General features: G+C 43.0%; 1 protein-coding gene across 1 annotated transcript in view; it reads left to right on the top strand.

Annotated features, from left to right (window-relative positions):
- The first annotated feature begins 1,736 nt into the window (after window positions 1-1,736).
- Window positions 1,737-10,000, top strand: part of LOC125295872 (cytosolic 5'-nucleotidase 3-like) — a 38,911-nt gene continuing 30,647 nt past the window's right edge. The window contains exons 1-3 of the mRNA XM_048245439.1: window positions 1,737-1,860; window positions 5,340-5,408; window positions 5,630-5,728. The gene's annotated coding sequence lies outside the window, so the exon portion shown is untranslated. The remainder of the gene's footprint in view (window positions 1,861-5,339; window positions 5,409-5,629; window positions 5,729-10,000) is intronic.

The raw sequence follows: 10,000 nt of genomic DNA, 5'->3' as shown, positions 1-10,000 counted from the left end.
TCAGTATGAGCATGCTAGCCAATAGGTTATGTTTCAATCGTCATATGCTTACCAAACGCTAGTCTGTTAACATGAATATTTGCAAGCCTCCAAGCACAGACGTCACACTTTACATCCTACCTGTTGCTTTTCACCATCCACTTATTTAACTACTGTCGCATCCCTTGACATCCCATCTCATTTTCCTCTTTCTTTTTTCTCTGTTTAGCCCCGACAGCTTTTTTTTTTGTATCCATCTTTTTTTTCCATAGACGAAAACTGCTCACTCAGCCACGGGCGCCTCTACTTTTTTTTTTTTATGTCAACATTCTATGATGGAATCTTATGAGATAGGGCGCCTACTCTAGCCTGTTAGTCCCTAAAATTTTATCTAACATTGAGGAAATGCAGAAATGATTTAGAAACGTACAACAGTAGCTACATATAGAGTATACCAAATATAATATTATTATTATTATTATTATTTACCATCGCTTTGGCGCCCCCACGGTGCTGCGCCCCTATGCGCATACCCACTTTTTGCGCCACTGTGTGCTGTATTGTGTTTGAGGAGGTTGCATTGTGTATGATGAAGCTGTATAGGCCTTTATCACGGCAGCCGAAGTAGGAAGTGAACAGCCCTGTTCCTGTGTGAGCACAGGTGTTTCTAATTAAGTGTCAGATTCGGCCACAGTTACTTCAACCAGAGGCCTCGTTAATGTTTTTAGGAACACCTGTGGTTTGCCTGCCAACAGGAAATTGAACAGCCCTGCTTCAGCTGCCCGTGGGCTGCCGTGATAAAGGCCTATTGTGTTTGAGGAGGTTGTATTGTGTTTGAGGAGGTTGTATTGTGTATGATGAATGTGGGTTGTGTGGTGTGTTGTGTATGATACACCCTGCAACAACAGAACAGTCTGGCTATAGCTGTGATCTGTTTCCTAATGTGATGCACTTAAATGAAATGTTTGATAACGATGTGCGCGCTCGGACGAGAGCGCCCTCCGGAGGCTGCTTTTATCTGCTCTTCAAATTTCAGTTTAGAAGTTGTGCTTGAACTCAAATTCAAGCACAAAATTCAAGCACTCAAATTGTTCAAATTACAAAATAAATAAACCCCTATTTATTTAAAAGAAGTCTATGAGAGTTTATGTGTAACCTGCGTTGTGTTGAACCTGCGCGATTCAGCCCTGCACACATCCGGACTCAAACCCGCGAAGAGCAGCACCTCAGATTTGGGGGCGAGCGTGCTGACAGTTGAGCTAAAAGCCCAGGCTACTAGCTCGCATGCCAGAAGCACTCTTGAGGCGTCGGGGAGTGAGGTTTACCAACGTTCCCCAAGCACAGCTAAGCTAGCTGGCATCCGTTACATATGGACCACATGGTAGATGATGAGAGTCTATCAACCATAGAGAGAGTTTGCTGTCACTCTATGGACCTATTTATAAAGTCTATGCCTTATCAAAAAAAAATTGGTTCCAACATCTGATAGAAATCCTATAGGATTATTTTTTATCGAAATTGTATAAGATTTTTGACAAGGACACACATTTGGACACATTACACTTGCTCACTTAATCACACATAATGTTTCTCTACACTAATTTTTCACGGCAAATTTGGTGCTCAACTCTCACAACTGTGTCCAGTAAGAGTTTGATATCTGGACGGCAATGGCCTGGCAAGAAGTGAAGACCTAGGAACCAATCACCAATATTGCGGGTTGGGGGAAGGAATAGGAGTGACACATGTTTGTTTTGGTTGTCCAGGTCGATATGTCTGTGGTGCAGCTGGCCAACTTAGCGAGTTTACTAACCAATAACTTTTTCACGACTGAACGTCAATGGTCGTTTACATTGTAACTGGCCTGTGGGCCTAATGATGGTAAGAGCCAATTAGCAATTCCTATATGTAGCACAGTCAGCTGTTAGCGCTGCAGTAACGTTGGCTTGCGGCAGCTGTTCCCCCGAAGTTAACGTAACAGCCGGGGCGAATTAGTCGAAATGAATCCGTCTGTCCGCTTCTTGGTAAAGAGCTCTGAAATTACTGACAGTAGATGGTTGTTGAAAAACATGTTGGACGTGTCTATTATTCTATCATTCATGTACAGTTTGCCTCAAGGCGTTCGCAAATGCTAGATCGAAATCAGTCCTTGGCTAATGAGATGTCTTTTCTATTTTTAGTTATGAATTATTAGCTGAAAGTTTTGCTGGCTACACATTTTGGTTGAACTTTAGCGGAGAAAATTGGTCGGCATGACAATCAAAACATGGGTAGGTCATTCCGTACCGCTATCCGGAGAAATATTCTTTGGTCACCGCTATTCACGATTTACGGCCCCCATTGACTTCAATTCCACACATCAAAACGATACTGTGCTCACACTACCGCCGCTGACTTATGCCAGCAACCATTTCACTTTGGTACAAGATATATACAGCAAGAATAACAGAATTTGGCTGAAGCAACGTGGAGAAATCTCGGGCCGAGGAAACTTGTTCTTCGCATCCCCCTTGACCACGTATTACAGGTCACCTCGGCGTCTGTAATCCCTTACATGTCAGAGTAATTTAATTCAAAAACGAATATTTATATTCATATTACATCACAAATTATAAAGGAACGGAGTTTAAAAGGAAACACACAATAGGGCGCACTTCGTCATGCAGATCTGTGCAGATGTGACTTGATGTGATGCATGCTGGGTTGAACACAATGAAGAGCTCGATCTGCATGAAGATCTAACACGCCTAATATATCAGATGGATTACCGCGAATAATTTGTAAGGAAAACAAAGATTTCTAACGTATTTTCCGCTCAATTAAATATTCCATTATACTGCACGGCCAGTAGATGACGCCATTTCACTCTTTGGCGCTACAACCACATAAGGCCCGGCGCAGTGCCATGCCGCCATCTGGTGGCCATGAAATATTTAATCTAGCCCATTATCTTTATTAGAACAGAAGTGGCCGCCTAATTATCTTGTACATCCTTATCAATTATTTGTGTAATCCATCTGATATATTGTAGCACAGTCAGCTGTTAGCTGCAGTAACGCTATTTTGGCAGCTGTTCCCCGGGTTAACGTAACAGCCGGGGCTTAATTAGTCGAAATGAATCTACCTGTCCCGTTCTTGGTAAAGAGCTCTGAAATTACTGACAGTAGATGGTTGTTGAAAAAACATGTTGGACGGTTCATTATTCTATCATTCATGTACAGTTTGCCTCACATGCTTCGCGAAATGCTAGATCGAAATCAGTCCTTGGCTAATGAGATGTCTTTTCTATTTTTAGTTATGAATTATTAGCTGAAAGTTTTGCTGGCTACACATTTTGGTTGAACTTTAGCGGAGAAAATTGGTCGGCATGACAATCAAAACATGGGTAGGTCATTCCGCATCGCTATCCGGAGAAATATTCTTTGGTCACCGCTTATTCACGCATTTACGGCCCCCATTGACTTCAATTCCACACATCAAAACGATACTGTGCTCATTACTACCGCTGACTTATGCCAGCAACCATTTCACTTTGGTACAAGATATATACAGCAAGAATAACAGAATTTGGCTGAAGCAACGTGGAGAAATCTCGGGCCGAGGAAACTTGTTCTTCGTGATCCCCTTGACCACGACATTACAGGTCACCTCGGCGTCTGTAATCCCTTACATGTCAGAGTAATTTAATTCAAAAACGAATATTTATATTCATATTACATCACAAATTATAAAGGAACGGAGTTTAAAAAGGAAACACACAATAGGCGTGTTCGTCATGCAGATCTGTGCAGATGTGACTTGATGTGATGCATGCTGGGTTGAACACAATGAAGAGCTCGATCTGCATGAAGACGAACACGCCTAATATATCAGATGGATTACACGAATAATTTGTAAGGAAAACAAAGATTTCTAACGTAATTTCCGTTCAATTAAATATTCCATTGCGCTGCACGGCCAGTAGATGACGCCATTTCACTCTTTGCGTTACAACCACATAAGGCCCGAAGTGCAGTGCCATGCCGCCATCTGGTGGCCATGAAATATTTAATCTAGCCCATTATCTTTATTAGAACAGAAGTGGCCGTCTAATTATCTTGTACATCCTTATCAATTATTTGTGTAATCCATCTGATATATTGTGTTTTATTTTAAAACTTTGTTCCTTTATAAATTGTAGTGTATCATAAGGTATGTTTTGAATGTAATTACTCTGACGTTCGACATTAGATGACCATAAATGGCAATGGGCACAGTCTTAGGGGCTGAGATTTTGCATAATATTTCTCCACATTGCTTAAAGCCATTCTGTTATTCTTGCTGTATATATCTTGTGCCAAAATGTAGTTTATTTCCTGAAGTGAAATGGTTGCTGGCATACATCAGCGGTAGAGGTGCGTGGATGGGCGTCACCCGAGTCCTAACCCTAATACATCATCCACCCGCCACACCCCCGAACCTGCATCTAAAAATATATCACTCACCCGCCACACCCCCGAACCTGCATCTAAAAATATATCATCCACCCGCCACACCCCCGAACCTGCATCTAAAAATATATCACTCACCCGCCACACCCCCGAACCTGCATCTGTATCTAAAAATACATCATCCACCCGAGTCTGCATCTGTATCTAAAAATACATCATCCGCCCGAGTCTGCATCTAAAAATACATCATCCACCCGAGTCTGCATCTGCATCTAAATGATAGTATGGGGCCGCCATGGCCTACTGGTTAGCGCTTCGGACTTGTAACCGGAGGGTTGCCGTGGCCTACTGGTTAGCGCTTCGGACTTGGAACCGGAGGCAGCCGTGGCCTACTGGTTAGCGCTTCGGACTTGGAACCGGAGGATTGCCGTGGCCTACTGGTTAGCGCTTCGGACTTGTAACCGGAGGCAGCCGTGGCCTACTGGTTAGCGCTTCGGACTTGGAACCGGAGGCAGCCGTGACCTACTGGTTAGCGCTTCGGACTTGTAACCGGAGGGTTGCCGTGGCCTACTGGTTAGCGCTTCGGACTTGTAACCGGAGGGTTGCCGGTTCGAACCCCGACCAGTAGGCACGGCTGAAGTGCCCTTGAGCAAGGCACCTAACCCCTCACTGCTCCCCGAGCACCGCTGTTTTTGCAGGCAGCTCACTGCGCCGGGGTTAGTGTGTGCTTCACCTCACTGTGTGTTCACTGTGTGCTGAGTGTGTTCCACTAATTCACGGATTGGGATAAATGCAGAGACCAAATTTCCCTCACGGGATCAAAAGAGTATTTATACTTATACTTATACTAGTATAGTGTATATATATGTATAGTATGTATGCCTGCATGAACCTGCATCTGCATCTCCATCTAAAAATACATTTTCTCAGGTGTTCCAGTTTCCCTGGACCAGAGTCCGGAAGGTTCTGTCTGTCTGGAACCAACTCGGCAAACATGACGTAAGACACACACACACACACACACACAAACAAATACTCACATATTCACACACACGAACAGACATACATACACACACGCATGCACACACACACACACCATGTTTTCATATCTGACAAACACACACAGACACCATACCTGTTTTTTATATACCTGTTATAATGTGCATATGTATGTGTTTATTTTGTGTGTGTGTTTTTCTGTGTATTTTGTTTGTGTTTAGATCCTAGAGTTGAGCCGACCAGGTGTTAACATCAAAGACAGAGTCCATGTGGATCAGCTGATACAAGCTTTACAGAGTGCAGGAACTCACACTCTCCAGGTACACACAGACACATACACATTTTCCGTACGTGGTGGTCGCAACACTAGTTGCAGTATTCTCCTGAACAGAGGTGGCGCTGTTGTGAAAAGGCTATCGCTACCTACTTTACACCTGTCAGTAGCATTGCTATCGCTACCTACTTTTAGCCTGGGTTTTCCCATGCTGCCTTGCGCGCACGATTTTTTTAAACATTTTATTCATATGTTTATTGAAGGTATCGGTCAAATACAATGATAAAATGATACATTTGGGTTTTTTACTTTACCTTAACATATATATACACACATACACAACCACACAGCCGATCTATCGGTGCATCTCTAATATACACACATACACAACCACACAGCCGATCTATCGGTGCATCTCTAATATACACACATACACAACCACACAGCCGATCTATCGGTGCATCTCTAATATACACACATACACAACCACACGGATACTAAACTAGAAACTAAATGGATAGCAGAAAAAGCAATAATAATAAATAATAAAAACAAAACACACAAACAAAATAAATCCTTGAAAACAAAACAACAAACAAAATTGGGCCTCACAACTGACACATAAATACAAGATTAAAGCCAGAAAAAAAAAAGATAGCAAAGGTAACAGCCGCCTACTGGTAACACAGATATTAAACACCCCTAAGAGTATAGCCTACAAGTCGGTAGATGGGAACTGAATTGATTTCAAATGTTCAAGAAAAGGGTTCCATATTTTGTAGAATTTAACCGTGGACCCATGTAGTGTAGCTCTCATCTTCTCTAATTTGGAAAAGGACAAAAGATCTCTCAGCCATTGATAAACTGTAGGAGGAGCAGAGGATTTCCACTTGAATAAGATCAATCTCCTAGCCAGGAGGGTGGCAAATGCTACAAAATCGGCCTTGTATTTAGGCACCATAAGAGTAAGGGGTAGCACTCCAAATAGGACTGTCACTGGGGTAGGATCACAGGGCACATTTAAAACAGTTGAAAGAATATTAAAAATTTCAGTCCAGCAGAAATTATGAAGACTTGGACAAGATAAAAACATATGAGTTAGGGAGGCTGGAGACTGTTGGCATCGATCACATAGGGGGCTTATATGGGGATAAATCCTAGAGAGCCTCTCTTTAGTCCAGTGGGTGCGATGAAGGATTTTAAATTGTAGTAAACCATGTTTGGCACAGAAGGATGAAGAATGCACACGGTACAAGATTCTCCCCCATGTATCCTCCCCCACACCTCCCCAACACCTCCCCCCCCAACACCTACACCTCCCCAACACCTCCCCAACACCAACACCTCCCCCTACACCTCCCCCTACACCTCCCCCCAACACCTCCCCAACACCTCCCCAACACCTCCCCAACACCAACACCTCCCCAACACCTCCCCAACACCTCCCCCAACACCTACACCTCCCCAACACCTCCCCAACACCAACACCTCCCCCTACACCTCCCCCTACACCTCCCCAACACCTCCCCAACACCTCCCCAACACCAACCACACCACCTACACATACCCAACACCTCCCCAACACCTCCCCCAACACCTCCCCCCTAGCCTTTGTGATGATATTTCAGACTTCGGTTGCTGCTATTCTCAACTAGGGGACATTTGGGCAGCCGTGGCCCACTGGTTAGCACTCTGGACTTGTAACCGGAGGGTTGCCGGTTCGAGTGCTGTTGAGCAAGGCACCTAACCCCTCACTGCTCCCCGAGCACCGCTGTTGTTGCAGGCAGCTCACTGCGCCGGGATTAGTGTGTGCTTCACCTCACTGTGTGTTCACTGTGTGCTGTTTGTGTTTCACTAATTCACCGATTGGGTTAAATGCAGAGACCAAATTTCCCTCACGGGATCAAAAAAGTATATATACTTATACTTACTTATACTTACTTATTACCATCTAGTTTCCAAGGTGTGTGCAGCTAGCTGGCTGGTGCTGAGAGATAAGTTTGTGTAATTTCCTAAAGTGGAAAGAGTTTTTTTTCAGGTCTTAGCAGATATACTTTGGTTGAAAATAAATATCTTTATTACACGGCTCTTCATAAGTAAGGGATAATGTATAGAATGCCGGTCATTATTGGGAAAATAAGTCCCGACAGGGCAAACTGGTCTTGTTCCACCCTAAAGGGACTTATTTTCCCAATAATGACCGGCGTTCTATACATTATCCCGCTTATTACACGGCTACTTGCCAAAACGAAACAATAAACTCCCTAGTATATGCCCCACCTAACCATTCTACAGTGCCATATGTATAATAGCGCCTACTACCACTACTATTACAGGGATTGGTGATGCACTGACTCAGTTTCCCACAACTCTGCAATCTCAATTACACATGAAACAATGTTAAATATTTTCAAAGCTATAAAATTCTCGCTCTGTTTTGTACAAACACACAACCTCAGGTTTTCCTCATCCTGCTTCGAACACAGTTGTGTTGCATTTTGAGCACCATCAGCGTGGAAAGTTACCTAAAAGATAACGTTTTAATGCGCATCCGAGAGTTTGTGGATATTCTTACATTCTACGTCACTATTCAACATAGTAAGCTGTTCCTGAATATCTAAAGAGATGTTGTAGGCTACGTTGCGTTGCAGACAAATGGATCCATAACAGCGTTAATTCCGATGTAAACATAGCAAATAACTCAAGTCGCTATATTGTAGCCTTTTTTCTGGAGGTTTCTTTTGGAAAGTTGAACTGCTAGTTAAACGCTTGCTTGTTTGTAGGCCTTATACTAAGGCTGTGTATTGATGTTGTGACAAGCTATGTTGTTGTAAGAATGTGAAATGAATACATTTCAGAATAAGAGGCTTTTGCGCAATAGCCTCTTATTCTGAAATGTATTCATTGTATATCTACAATCGAAACTATCAGCCTATGACGCAAATTGAATAGCCATGCCCGGTATACGGATGTCTGCTTTAGTTGACAGCATGGTAACTAGATTTTAATCGGTCAACGGAAGCTGTCCGTTAATGTTTGGGCTGATTCATGTCCGTTAATGTTAATGCTGATTCATGTCCCTTGCATTTTGCAACTGCAAGGTCCATAGCAGACGCCCCACAGAAATGTTTTATTTTGCGAGTGAGATGCACGCTGTCCCCTCTGCGACGCGTTCGCCACCAGTTTCAGAGCTATTCTAGGGCCGTCACTGTGGTAAACAAACTATATCCTAATAGAAAACTGATAGCTTTCCTGGTTAAATGGTATAAGCTAAGCCTATTACACAACATAAATTGTGCTGGCGACCCAAATAAAATCTCCTGCGACCCATCTGTGGGTCACGACCCAGTCTTTGGGAACCAATGGCGTAGTCTATAGCCTATATGTTACCGTTTCATCGTGGCTTTTGGTGAGAAACAAATAGTTCGACAACAGCACAAGCTGAACTTGAATCAAACATTCTTCAGAACACAGCTGATCAACCGTCTGCTTTCACTTTTGATAGATAGTTAGATAGATAGATAGATAGATAGATAGATAGATAGAGTACTTTATTCATCCCCAAAGGGAAATTATGGTGTTAAGGCAGCAATTAATAATATAAACATATATCACACATATACCTACAAGTTAAAAAATAATACAATTGGATATAGTCTCTGTTAAAGAGGTTGTAAACTGCATTGACTCTCAGCATAAGATTTTCTCTCACGGCACAAAGGGGAGTTGTTGTAAATAGTTATGGCAGTGGGCATTTTCTATAACGCTCCTTGCTACAGCGTAGTTGGAGCAACCTCCAGCTGAAAACACTCTGTTGTTTGACCAGTAGTACATTCAGTGGATGTGAGGTGTTGTCCATAATGTTAAGGAGCTTTTGCAACATCCTTTCTCTCAACAACTAACTCTAGGGTTCAAGTGTACTTCCAATTACAGAGCCAGCTCTTTTAATCAACTTGTTGAGTTTTTTGGTGTCATTTGCCCTGATACTGGTGCCCCAGCAGATGGCTGCAAAGAAAATGGTACTAGAAACAGCAGACTGGTAAAACATGTTCAACATTCTGCTGCACACATTAAAAGACCTAAGCTTCCTCAAGAAGTATAGTCTGCTCTGTCCCTTCCTATAAACAGCCTCAGTGTTGCACTTCCAGTCCAGTTTGTTATCCAGATGTACACCCAGATATTTGTAGTTTTCCACTACCTCCACCTCTTCCCCATGATGGAGACAGTGTTCAACTTTGTCCTAGCCCTCCTAAAGTCCACTACCATCTCTTTGGTCTTGGCCACATTTAAGAGTAGGTGGTTGTTTCCACACCACGCC

Source organism: Alosa alosa, chromosome 6 (assembly GCF_017589495.1).
Source record: "Alosa alosa isolate M-15738 ecotype Scorff River chromosome 6, AALO_Geno_1.1, whole genome shotgun sequence".
Taxonomy (NCBI): Eukaryota; Metazoa; Chordata; class Actinopteri; order Clupeiformes; family Clupeidae; genus Alosa; species Alosa alosa.
This window is presented reverse-complemented; position numbering and strand designations above follow the sequence as displayed.